Consider the following 12,299-nt stretch of genomic DNA (forward strand, 5'->3'; position numbering starts at 1 on the left):
CCCTTCCTTATCTTAAATTCCAGCCTCATTCTCTCTCTCTCTCAGCTCTAGTCCCCACCATCCCTGCTAGTTTCCTGATCTCCTCCCAATTCCATCTCCCCTTTTCTGCCACCTCTCAGCCTCCCTTACTCCTACTGCCTTTTCTCTGAGACTTTCTGCTGCCTTTCTCTGCTTTCTTGCTACCCTACTGCCTGCTGCTTTTCCTGTGATTTTCTGCTGTCCATCTCTCTGTTTTCAGGCTTCCTCTGTACCTTCTGTACCGTCCCCCACCCCCCTCAGCTTCCCAGCTCCTTTTAGCTGTCCTGTAGCTTTCTCCAGCTTCCAGCACCTACTGCCGCTCCCTGCAACTTCTCTAGCTGCCCTGGAGCCATCCTCTTGCTCCCCACACTTTCCCTTAGTCCCATTTTCCCTCCTCTCCCCATCTACCTTTTCAGCTCCCCCATAGCTCTGACTCCAGTCCCAGATTCTGTGTGGGCATGCTTCCCTGTTCTTCAGGCTTTGGGCATTGTCTTTTAATCAATTAAGATCAATTAACCTAAAGTTACTCCCAAGCCTCAGTTCTTCAGCCCAGGCCCCTGTAGTCTACCAGTTCTAATCCTGGTCCTGGTAACTTTAACCCCCTACACTTCTATTTTCTTACCTTAACCTTTCCCCAGGTATCCCAAGTACACCAAGCACATACATACATACATACATGCCCAGCCCTGGAGGGGGACTCTTTCCCTTGCCCCTCCCCGCTCCCAGCCTTGGGAGGGAGGCTCTGTTCAGTGCTGGAGGGCGACTCTTCCCCTTCCCTCCTCCTCCTCCCCCCTCTCCTGCTGTCACAGGGTGAGGAAGGTGGGCTCTATGTACCCAACTTAGGAACTCACTAGTGTGTATGTGTAGGTGGGTGGTATGTGTGTAAATTAGCATATATATCATTGTGTGTGTGTGTGTGTGGTACATGAATTAGTAATCCATGTATGTGTATTGGATGTGCAGGTGTTGGCAACTGATTCTCTATAAAGTTGGTGTGTGTAGCATGTATGGGCTTAAACTGGTGATAGATGTGCATAAACCTAGACTAGTTATTTTGAATGTGTGTGTATCTGAGTTGCTAGTGTGTGTGTGTGTAATATATTATATATATGGCATTGTGTGCATGATATACGAATTAGTGATCTGTGTCTAACTTCTGGGGTGTATAGTGTATGTGCTTGAATTGGTAATAGGTATGCATGTGCCTAGTCTGGTGTGGATGTGTATGTGCCTGAGCTGGTAGTGAGAGTATATGTGTGCTTAACTAATTTTTATGTGTGCATGTGCAATTGTACACCACACCCTCCTGTCTAACAGTGCAATATTAAGATCCGGAGCATTCACTTAACCCCTCAGGGCAACAATAAGTAGGAAGAAACATTAATCCTAAATTTTCAAAGCCCCAAATTAGCAAGAAAAAACACACTGAAAGAAAATGTCATCAGCCAGTACAAAGTTAAAGTTGCTCCATTATGAATGCTATGAATGTTTATATAGTTAAATGATAAATTTGAAGTCTACGGTAGAATTGCATTTAGTTTTGAATCTAAAAATATTACGTCTCTGCTACCTGAAGACTGTACTGTACTGAACACACTCGTAAGCAAAATGAACTGTGTCCAGTATCATTACTGAAAATAAAATCATTCTGGGATTCGAAATGTATGTTATCAAGGACAGTTGCCTCTCTGCTTGTGACTATAGCTCCACTACTGCACTTTCCTTTTCCACTCAGTCATCTGAAACATTTTGTGCACCCTACATGATCAAGGACTGCATGAACAAACATCAGAGTTACTCCATTCATTTAGATTCCAGCAAACTGATAAATAATCCAATTAACTGCTTTGCAAAACAACCGGGACCTGAAAGATTATTGCTTATATAAATTATTGGATACTATACAATTCAATGACTTCCACAGAACCAGCTAATATATAACACTGAGGCCATGACAGACATTAAAAAGGAGGTACAATCCCAACAATCACGCCACGTGTGCATGGCAGGAGGTGTGATTGTGGGATCGAGCATCAGATCCCATCATAACATATTGGCCACAGGAGCACAGGGTCAGCTGATCAGGGGGTCCCAGCTGGGGGACCACAGCCCTCATAGATGGGAGCTCCAATCATTGATGGGGCTCCCAGTAGCAAGGGCACCACTCACTGTGCTTCCCTATTCAGGACACCAGTCAGCTAACTGGTGCTCCCGGCCTCCAGAGAACACAGTGCAGGCTCCAGTATTCTCCAGAAGCTGGGAGCACTAGCCACGCATTCAATTAAAGGCATGATAAGAACCAGCGACAAAGTTATTGCACATTTTTTGTGTAATAAAACTAGGAATAAGCAACAAAGTTACCACACTATTAACTGAATGAAAGTATGGCCAGGTTACTACTTCTGATGTGATTGCCTAATTAATCACTGGTTAAATGTAATGTGCATCATGGGCCTGATAGTATGTGAAACCCAGACTAAAAACTATATTACCCCAGAAAGAAAAACATGGGTAGAAATCTAATTTCAGAGCCCCAGCTGTGACTCAACAGTTAAGACCAAATTAAGCTTTGCACCTGTTGTAATTCAGTCTCTTTAGTATGAAAAACCCAATATCCTCTGCAAAATTAAAATTTACCCTACAGGCACAGAATACATTTCCTGATAAATTAATTCCCCTCCAAAATTAATGGATTTACTTGAAAATTTAGAAGAGCATCCTGTAAGAAATGGAGCACCACATGTAAACTTTAATGCCTGAATAATGCATTCTTCAAAATTCCCAAATTGTTATGACTCTAATTCTTACACATCTTTGCATTAACGGCCATTTTCCTTTATTATTTGTTCAGCAGAGACTGAAGTATTGCTATCAAAACAAAAGGTATCCCTTTTTCAAAATAGCTACTCACTTACATTTTTTCCTGCAGTACTGAGACTATAAGCTACTCTTAGCAAGCTTGAGAACTGCCTCTATTTATTGGACCCTCAAAATGGTGTTCTCTGCCTTTCAAACCTGTAACAAGTTATCCTTCTCCTCCCTGCCCAAGGACAGCTTTGCTTTACTTCCATAAACTGTTGATGGGCAGGAAGGGCTGGGGGGCTAGGGGGCAGGGGAAGGTGGTACCTAAGACATCACTTGAATTAGTTTAATTTTAGCATTTGTCATCCTTGATTAGCTCAATCATCTGCTTATTACATGATGTGAGCATAGGACAGATTTAAGTGTGCCCTAACCTTGCCTTCCCACAGCTTAATACATTTGGCTTTATGTTAAAAGCAACCTTGACTCAGACTTTCTTGGGTTTGTAATACTTGTTTTGAGGAAATTATGATAAGGTATAATGTTAATATAGGGATAAATTACTGAAATATTATCTCATCTGTAAATCCATTTTAATGTAAATTGTGTCTGAGAATTTTATGTGCACAGAAAAATTTTGAATGCCTTAATCTCAAGTTGTCCAAACAGCAAAGAGTCAGTGCTCTATAAAATAAGGGCCATCTAAACCAACTGCATTGTATACAATCATGTGATAGGAAAGCTACAGTTCGGATTAAACTCCAATTTAACCTCACCCAGCTTTGCTTAGCAAGTTGCTTTATTCTCTAGCTAATTCGCTTTATTCACTAGCTAAAAGTTGGTGATTTCTTCTAAACATTGGCGATGCGTAGGGGGCGCACATGGGTGCATGTGCACCCCTTGATATTGGCAGTGCACCCCCTGAAAGACGCCAGCATCTATGGGTGGTCTCAAATCACTGCCAGTCACCACCAGCATCTGCAGATGGTTGCCAACCACCTGTTGGTGCTCAGCACCCCTCCCCACCACCACTGACAGAGCCACGGCCACCTGTGGGAGCTTCCCACTCGCCACCACTACACCGCTGGGGGCATGCATCATTCATGCTTCTAAAAGTCTATTTTAGGTAGAAAAATGTGGAGAAAACCCCTTGCAGGAATACATTACACACACACACACACACACACACTACATCCTGGCTCCAATAGTAGAAGGATTTTTATTTAGTACAGAACAGCATTGCAAAATTAGTTAAAACTCATTAACTACTGGAACCACTTACCCAGAGATATGATCACTGGGAGATTTTAAATCAAAACCAGGCATCTTTTAAAGATGTGTGGTAGATCAGCTGTAATTATGACTTACTTCAGGAGATCAGATAAGATAATCAAATGGATTCTCCCATACCCTAAATCTTTATGAATCGCTGACTTTAAAATCAGTTAATAAATTATTCACTGTTAATCTTTAACTAATAGCTCCTTTCGCAGTTTAACCAAACAAGTCATGCACTCCATTGCCATTTACATATGTGCAGAGTGAATACATGAAAGGTCAAAAAAATCTCTGATCTGGTAGCACTTTACACCTACTTAATAATGGCTAAGTCAGACAGGGGTGACCAACTTGCAGCACGCATGCCACAAGTGGCACAGACAGCCTTTGTGCGTGGTGTGTGACAGATGGGGGTGGAGAACTGTAGATAGGGCAAGGGGCAGAAAGTGGAGAAGCTGAGAAGGCATAGGGTAGAAAGCAGAAAGCAAAGCGGATAAAAGAGAGAAAAGGCTTTGGAGTGGCACTCAGAGAGAGTGAGAGTTGTCCCCTACTGGTAACAATAGGACTAGAAGCAAAATTACCAAGAATAAGTCCCTTTACAAACTATTGTATAGTTAATGCACTTCAGTGCAGTGCAGTGCAGGAAAGCAGGAGTACAGCTCTCCATTAGGTGTGTTAGATTAAATTTTAACAAAATACATCATACTTAGTAAGTTATTCAGAGGCATGGTCTGATCTTAGCACATATGAAAAGACTTTAAAGCACAGACAAGAATTGAAGCTGACAAAGCATGCAAAGCATCTAAGTGGACTGTCATTTTTATTTATCATGTCTAAAAAGGACTTCTCTTTATGTTACTGACATTATGATTAGAAAGCGTGCGTGTCACCACATCTTTTATGGTTTGAATGAATAGCACTCTCTCATTGATTCTGAAAAAGGGATAATTTATCAGTTCCATGTGTTTAAGGATAGATGGATTTGGCCTAGCAAGCTAGAATGCCATTCCTCCATCCAACACAAGATAGAAATAGATACAATTGTGTAGACACTGGAACATCAGGATTCTTTTATTTGTGAACAGAGAAAAATATTCCCATTCTAAATGAATTTCTTTGAAATATAACCATTCTCCCCAATAGATACAAGGTAACAAATGTTTATCTTGGCAAACATTAGTTTACCCTCACAGCATCATGTCAAATAATTTTCACAGATGAAAATGTAGGCAGCAATAGGATGAAGGGTTTTGCTGAAAGTCTCATAGGAAGCCTTTGGCAAGGCCAAGAATAAATCTTAGGTTTTGTGTATTACCAGTGCTAAGATCTCATTTCCTTTCAAAATAACACATAAGGACACCTTACAGAAATCCTGTATTTTCTAAAGCACCCTAGCATCTATGGTTCACTGCAGCGATACAACCTGAAGGTGCTGCAACATCTTCAGAACACATTAAGCAATGAAAATTATTAAATATGAAAATAACTTCATGTTATATGATCATTTAAAAATGTAAGGGCAGTACAAAATAAAATGTTATTACAGCATTGGAGAAACTGTTGGAGGAAGCTTATAAGTAAACAGGTTTTGGCAAAGATTTTCAGGGGAATTTTGGCAAATGAGAAAGTATGAGATTGTGGAAGGAGTGTATGTTTCTGTAAACTGAATAGTGATTAAGGAGTTTAACTTATCATAAAAGGATTCAAACTCTCCATGTCCCATCACTGCTGCTGTTCTAGTCTGTTCTCCTAGATACATATTTTCTTCCTACTACTGCAATTTTCCTCAGCCTGCTGGAGAACCACTCCCTGCTCCCAGCCTTGTCCATTCATCAGCTCACAAGACATAGAGATGACTTGTGACAAGTACATGGAGATGTATTTCCCACTCATTTCTTCTGACAGCTATTAATTATTTCACTTCCTTAAGTTCCAGTTGCATGTTTCACCCCAGTCTCAGGTGTTTACATACCACCCAAAGTTGCAGGACCTCTATTATTTTCTTCCTGGTCCTAGCTAAGATGGCTATCCATGATACATTGAGGGTGGAACAGGACAGGGATGCAGCAGCTGGAAATGGAGGATGAAAAAGTGTAAGAGGTAAAGGAGAGATGTAAACATAAACTATATAGAAAACAAAGACTATAGAGATAGGTGGAAATAAAAATATACATATTTCCAAGGGGGGAAAAAAGGTCAAATTGTGGGGCATTTTCTGTTTCCTAGTGTCCTCTTCTCTCCAGGTTGAGTTCCTCTGCCAGTTTCTTCGGTACTTTACAGGGGTGGTGGGTGCTCCTGGAAAGTAATGAAGAAGCTGGCAGAGGTCTCTCTGCTCTGTGCCCTGACAAAGCCCTTATTTTAGCATTTTGAACTTAATCCCATCCCTGTTATTTCATTTTCTGTTCCACAGACCTTCTTGGAGGGATGAGTCTAGCCCCCATGTAACCCGGGCAGTACTCTGAGAGGTACCCCCTCTCTAGTTGAAGGGATTAAAGCAGGTGCACAAGCGCTGTCGGAGGTGTAGGGACTCTCCTCCCCCTATAGAGCAGAGCCAGACCACCGATGCGGACTTAACCATATACCTTTTATTGAGAGAACAGTACTCTACCACATAGCCACCAGTACTGGTACTGTATCAAGCTGCTAGGGGTCTTGGCTTTCCAGGACCCCCAGCCTCAAGTTGAGCTGCCTGGCCTCTTATTGGAGGAGCTGGAAGCAGAGCTGGGAACCTGTCAGGTTGCTATTCAGATGCTTGCTGGAGCTGGGGAGCCTCTCCTGCTGGCTGCAGTCTTTTGTAGGCAATCCTGGAGCCCAGCAGGGAGCCCTCCAGCTGGCTGCATGTCGCGCTGCTGAGGGTCCTACCACTGCCTGCAGGTCCCACTGCTTCAGGTGCTTCTGGGGCAACTGCTCCCACCCCGCTGGCCCAGCTCTTGCCAGCTCTTTGAATCTCCTTCCTTGTGGTCCCTCACTGGTCTCCCCTGAATCAGCTGTGCTGCCCCTTTTATCCCCCTCCAGGTGAGCCAAGGGGCCAATCAGGGGCCAGGAAGGGTGAATCTCTGGGGCCTGATTGGTGTGGAAAGGGAATCCCAAGTCCTCCAATCATCTTGTGCCCTTTCAAAACCCCTGGGCCAGGTCACTGCCAGCCAGCCCATCACACATGCATGACAGAGCTTCCAGATGATAATTCTTCCACTTGCTCTGGTCCAGAGATCACCCTACACCCTCCCCCAGGACATCCTTTATATTAGATAATATTAGGTATTTTGATGCAACAGCCTTGCGGGATTGTCAGGTGAAGGATTTCTGCTAGGTAAAGCTGGCTCTGCTCTCCCTTTTTCAAGCCTCTGATGTATAAGGCTCCAGGGAAAAGGTAGGAGGTGGTTTTGTTTGTAGCTGCCTTGCCTCTGAGGAGACAGACAACCTGATGTTAACCAGCTGCACCTGGTCACCCAGCTACCCAAACATTACAGCCACATTAGGAACCCATAGTGGACAAAGATGAAAAGGCACTGTAAGACACCAAAAACAGGAGAAAGTGCCTTAAATCTGAGCCAATATTATCTCAGTATAGTACCCAAATTGCCAAAACCCTGCTTTTTCCTCACACCCTTTCTTCTTTTAATTATTTCAACTCTGTTTATCTATAATTGTCCTCTAGTCTCTCTTTCTTTGCAATTTACTTCTCTGCAATTTACTTTTCCTTCCCTTTCTTTTATACTTTTTCATCCGCTATTTCTAATCCAACCTACTTCTAATTCTCTAACCTTCTAGTACCCAACCCTACCACTGTTTCCCTTTGTGTCCTCTTTAAGTAAATACCCAATCGTTCTCTCAGTTTTACCTCTTGCTCCATCCCTCCTTTCATTCTCATCATGGGCAACTGGTGCCACCTTAGTCAGGTGGGGCATGTGCCCCCCAGCAACCAGTCAGCAACCGGGGGGATCCCCCTCAGCCAATCGTGCCAACTGGGAGGGGCCCCCCATGGCAAAACTTACCAACCAGTGAGCAGCCATGCTGCTCCTGAAAGTGGCTGCGGCCACTTTCGGAAGTGCCACGGCCTACATCCAATGCTCCCACTCCCCAGCCGGTGCTTGCAGGGGAGTTACCAATGCTCCTGCCTACCCCACCCCCATCACCTAAGTGGGGAGCATGGCTGGTCAGGGGATGCACCGACACTCTCAGGGGGTGCACATGGATCCTCGTGCACCCCCTATGTGCCACCACTGATTCTCATCTTCTACTTCCCCTCCTCCTCCTTCCATGTCCTTGCCTCTTTATGTTCCATTTCCATTCTCTCCCAGTCATTATCTTCTCTCTTACCTCTTTATATCAGTGAAGGAGAGATGCCAAACAACCTATTTTGATGCCTCTCAGATAGGAAAGCTACTAGGATAGGTGACATTTATTCTCATCTCTCTGGAGAAAAGGACAGGGAAGGCCCTTTTACCCTGATCTACCCACTGTAGTCACTCTCCTCATTCCTATAAAATGCTGCATTTGCAAACAGAAAAGTAGTCAACCTCAGAAATTCCCCCTAGCAGGCATCCTCTCTTACCTCTACTTCTCTTACCGCTGATTCCTCACTTCAGCCAGAGAAAGGGGGTTGAAATAGGTGAGTCTTCTCCATGTCAGAAAGAACAAACTCTGTTTTTTCAAGTAGCTTTTCCTCTTCTCCCTTATAAGTGAATCCCATTTCTTTTAACTCAAGTATCTGGGATTAATTTATTTCTTCCCTTAATTACTCCCACTGAGAGAAGGAGAAAAGAAAAGCATCCAAGAGGCATTCTTTTGGGGATCATAACAAGACTTGCCCTGATCACGTAATTATCCAGAAAAGAGCAAGTAAAACTGCCTTACCACAGCTGCCAAAGATTTTTAAGATTTCTAGCTTGTTATAAGTCTCCACGCATCAGTGTTTTGGGATGTCTGCAGGTGGGTGGGTGCAATGGTTTGTAACTGAACCAATTCCAGTGCAAATCGACTGTTATGCCTATTGCTCTAATCTCTGCAGGTCACATGGCAATTCTGTTCTGCTCTTTTTGTGACTGTTTGCTATTCCGCCAATTCTGGGGTTGCAAGAATTTCAACTGTGCATGAGTTTACACCCTGGGAACACACCACAGCACAAGATACATTAAACCAACTTCATTTCTGTTGTAGCAGGTTACAGATAGAGGCATCCATGAGTGCTCTGTCAGGAGTCTTGGGGATTCTGCTTGGATATAGTCTCAGTGAGCTCCACTAGCTAACTGCTTACTAGGCTTCTGTCTGAGCCCAGCACATTGGACCCATGTACTCTTAAGCTTCTCTGGCTCTTAGCAAGTTTCAGCATAGCCTCTTTTCCTTTCCTTCTTGGCCATAGGCTTTCTGTTCCCTCTTTATGGCAATATTCGCTTGTAGCTCAGCTTCTCGTGACTCTTAGCCAGGCAGACTCTCCAGTAGCTTAAGTGTACTTTTCCAAGCAGTCTACTCTGACACACAGGTTACTTCTTCAGGGTTACAGGATAGTGGAAGAAAATCCCCAGGTTCTTTATAAGGGGTTCAAAATGTCACCTTTACTTCAGCTAGCATAATATGTTTCCAGATCTAGACAAAACAATAAAAGCACCAATACACATTTCTCTACCCGAGTTTCCTCACCACTTAGCATTCTTTGGGCTTTGATCTGAATCCCATGAGGATCCACTATTATTCCTTCCTGTACAAAGCCTTGCTTTTGAATCATGTCCTTTTTCTTTCTGTTACTAACATATGTTCCTCTGCTATTCTGTTTTGCCCAAGAATCCTATTGTCCTTGTGAGACTTTGACAATACCCAATACCTTTGTTTTCCCCTGTTTAGAGTTTTTTTCTACCATCCAAACTGCAATAAACAGTGGGAAAGTCAGAGAAAAGGAAGTATTTGGTCACCTAATCATCTGAAAATGCTTCCATTTAATGACCCTCCCTGATCCTCGACCTAGGAGGCCTAAGGCAGCTGACAGCAAACAGCACAATGTAACACTTTAGCCTATAGTATCCACTTGTGCTTTTGGAATTTCCTCCTATTATTGCCAATATTCTTTAGAGTAATGCCTAGGGACCAATCAAGAATGAGTTTCCATTTTACTAGACATTGAACAGCCTCAGAATAGCCAGTGGTCCCTGCCCCAAAGGGCTGAGAAATATGGAATACAGAAAGGGCTATAAACAGAGTAAATGACGGGATGGCATTGTGGTTACCTACTGTTAAGCTGTTTTAGAGATATTTTAATAAAATGGGGATTTTTTTTTTTTAATTTTCTGTATTATGAGCCAAATTAGCCGAAAAAAATTCCAAATCTGAGAATCAGTCCAGAACCATAGTGGCCTTACTACCGGCAAACATCCCTCACCCCATCTGGGGCTTCAGAAGTTCCCAAAACTTTTGGAGGGCATCCTACTTGCAGCCCCAAGCCCAGAGGCTTGGGGTTTGGATGCCCCCAAGTTTTGCTTGCCCTCAGCCCTACTTGCCCTCAGCTCTAAGGCCCCAGGGGCAAGCCAGGGAGGAGTCTTCCATTTCCATAAAGTAGGCTAAAGCCAAGACCTTCCCACTCCAGCAGCTAAGTGGGAGGTTTACTATACATTACCTTGGCAGGTACTAGCCCTCAGCCAGGAGAGCAGTCTTCCCCAGTGTGGCTAGGAAGACTGCCTCTGTGGTCATGGTGTTTCCCTTGCCAGGAAAGCATAGACTATGCTTGATCTGAGCCCATTAAGATGGGGATAAGCTGAATTGAAAGAAGGGCAAAGCGAGCACTGAAGGGAATGGAGTGGGGAAAGCATCGAAGGGGTTGGAGTGGGGAGCTAAGAGAGATAGGAAAGGGGACAAGATGAGAAGAGGGCCTTGTGTGGCCTGAAGCTGAGTTGAAAAGCAGTGATACAAATAATACAAGACAGTAAGGTCAAAGGGTGGAGCAAGCAACAGAGTGAAACTAAACTTCAGATGGTTCTTTAAATGTCTGAAGGTCCCTGCTCTGGCTGCTTCCAAACTATCTAAATTGAGGGGTGGCCAACCTGTGCCACATTTGCGGCAGATCAGTGAGGCAACAAGCAGCAGTTAAACATAGAGCAAGAAACAGAAAGTAGAGAAGCAGATCAGACAGGGGAAGCAGATTCAAATGGCATTTAGGGAGGGTACACAGCTAATTTGTGGCAAAAAGGTAGACTCCCACTGATCTAATCAAACATTTTGGGATATAGGAATTATCTAGAAATCCCAAACTCCTGAGGTGAGGAGTATCCTGTTTTTTTAAACCAAGGTAGTCACATTTGTTAAATTAACTTTCATAGTCTTCAGCCAAACTATCAATAATACACAGCTTGGGCATTAGATAGGCATCACAGGAAACTTGGCACACACTATAACTCAAAAATTATTTGGTTCTCCCAAACAGGAATTCACATTCTCATTTACATATTTGCAGTTTAAAGGGAAAAAACAGCAATTATATTATTTCCATTTACTTGGTGCCATGTAAAAGATGACTAAATTGCTAATTCTCTCTTTAAAGATGCATTTCATGCACACACCTCAAGCTTGGCTCCTCTCAGTCTTTCATCTTTTCCTGTACAACGTACAGAGGCATCATTTAATTAGAACAAACATTTACACAGCTGCAGCATCTTAGGCAGCAATATAATTCCTTTATCAACAGCTCATGTGTTTCAATTGCATTCAGTGTTAACAGGACCCTGTTTCATTCAGTAAAGTGGGGGTACTGTCACGTTTACAGGTTTGTAGAGGTTTCAGCTGTTTATGGTTACTTTCTTAGCTTACATCTGGATCTGAGTCAAGACGTGTGTCTGTTTTTGTTGCAGCTGAAATTAGCATCATTTCCATTAATGCCCACTCCCCAACTTTCCTTTTGTGAATCCTTTAAAATACAAATTAGACTTCTACAAAACCTGTGAAGCAACCTTTCATCTTTCTGGGACCTAAGTGTTTCTACATGTAGCCAAGTGATAGCTAGAACTCTGTCGTAAGTTCATGTTTAATGCAGACTAGAAATCATAAAGCATAAGCCCTTTAAATTTACCATAAAAGTAATAATACACAGTATTTCTACCACCAAGCTTTAAGAAGTCATGAGTTGAAACAAAAGCAAAAAGAATAGATGAGCTTAATTCAAGTTTTCCTTTAACAATTTGCTGTCTTCCCACCCTCCATCTTCTTTCTTTTCCACA

The 12,299-nt window shown here is 43.0% G+C and overlaps 1 long non-coding RNA gene across 1 annotated transcript in view; it reads right to left on the minus strand.

The window, feature by feature from the left end:
* LOC109307057 overlaps positions 1-4,204 on the minus strand; it is a 326,340-nt gene extending 322,136 nt beyond the window's left edge. Inside the window, exon 1 of the long non-coding RNA XR_002100153.1 lies at positions 4,103-4,204. This is a non-coding gene — a long non-coding RNA (uncharacterized LOC109307057). The remainder of the gene's footprint in view (positions 1-4,102) is intronic.
* Between the last annotated feature and the right edge of the window lie 8,095 nt (positions 4,205-12,299).

This window comes from Crocodylus porosus, unplaced genomic scaffold (genome assembly GCF_001723895.1).
Source record: "Crocodylus porosus isolate Cpor-Errol unplaced genomic scaffold, CroPor_comp1, whole genome shotgun sequence".
NCBI lineage: Eukaryota > Metazoa > Chordata > Crocodylia > Crocodylidae > Crocodylus > Crocodylus porosus.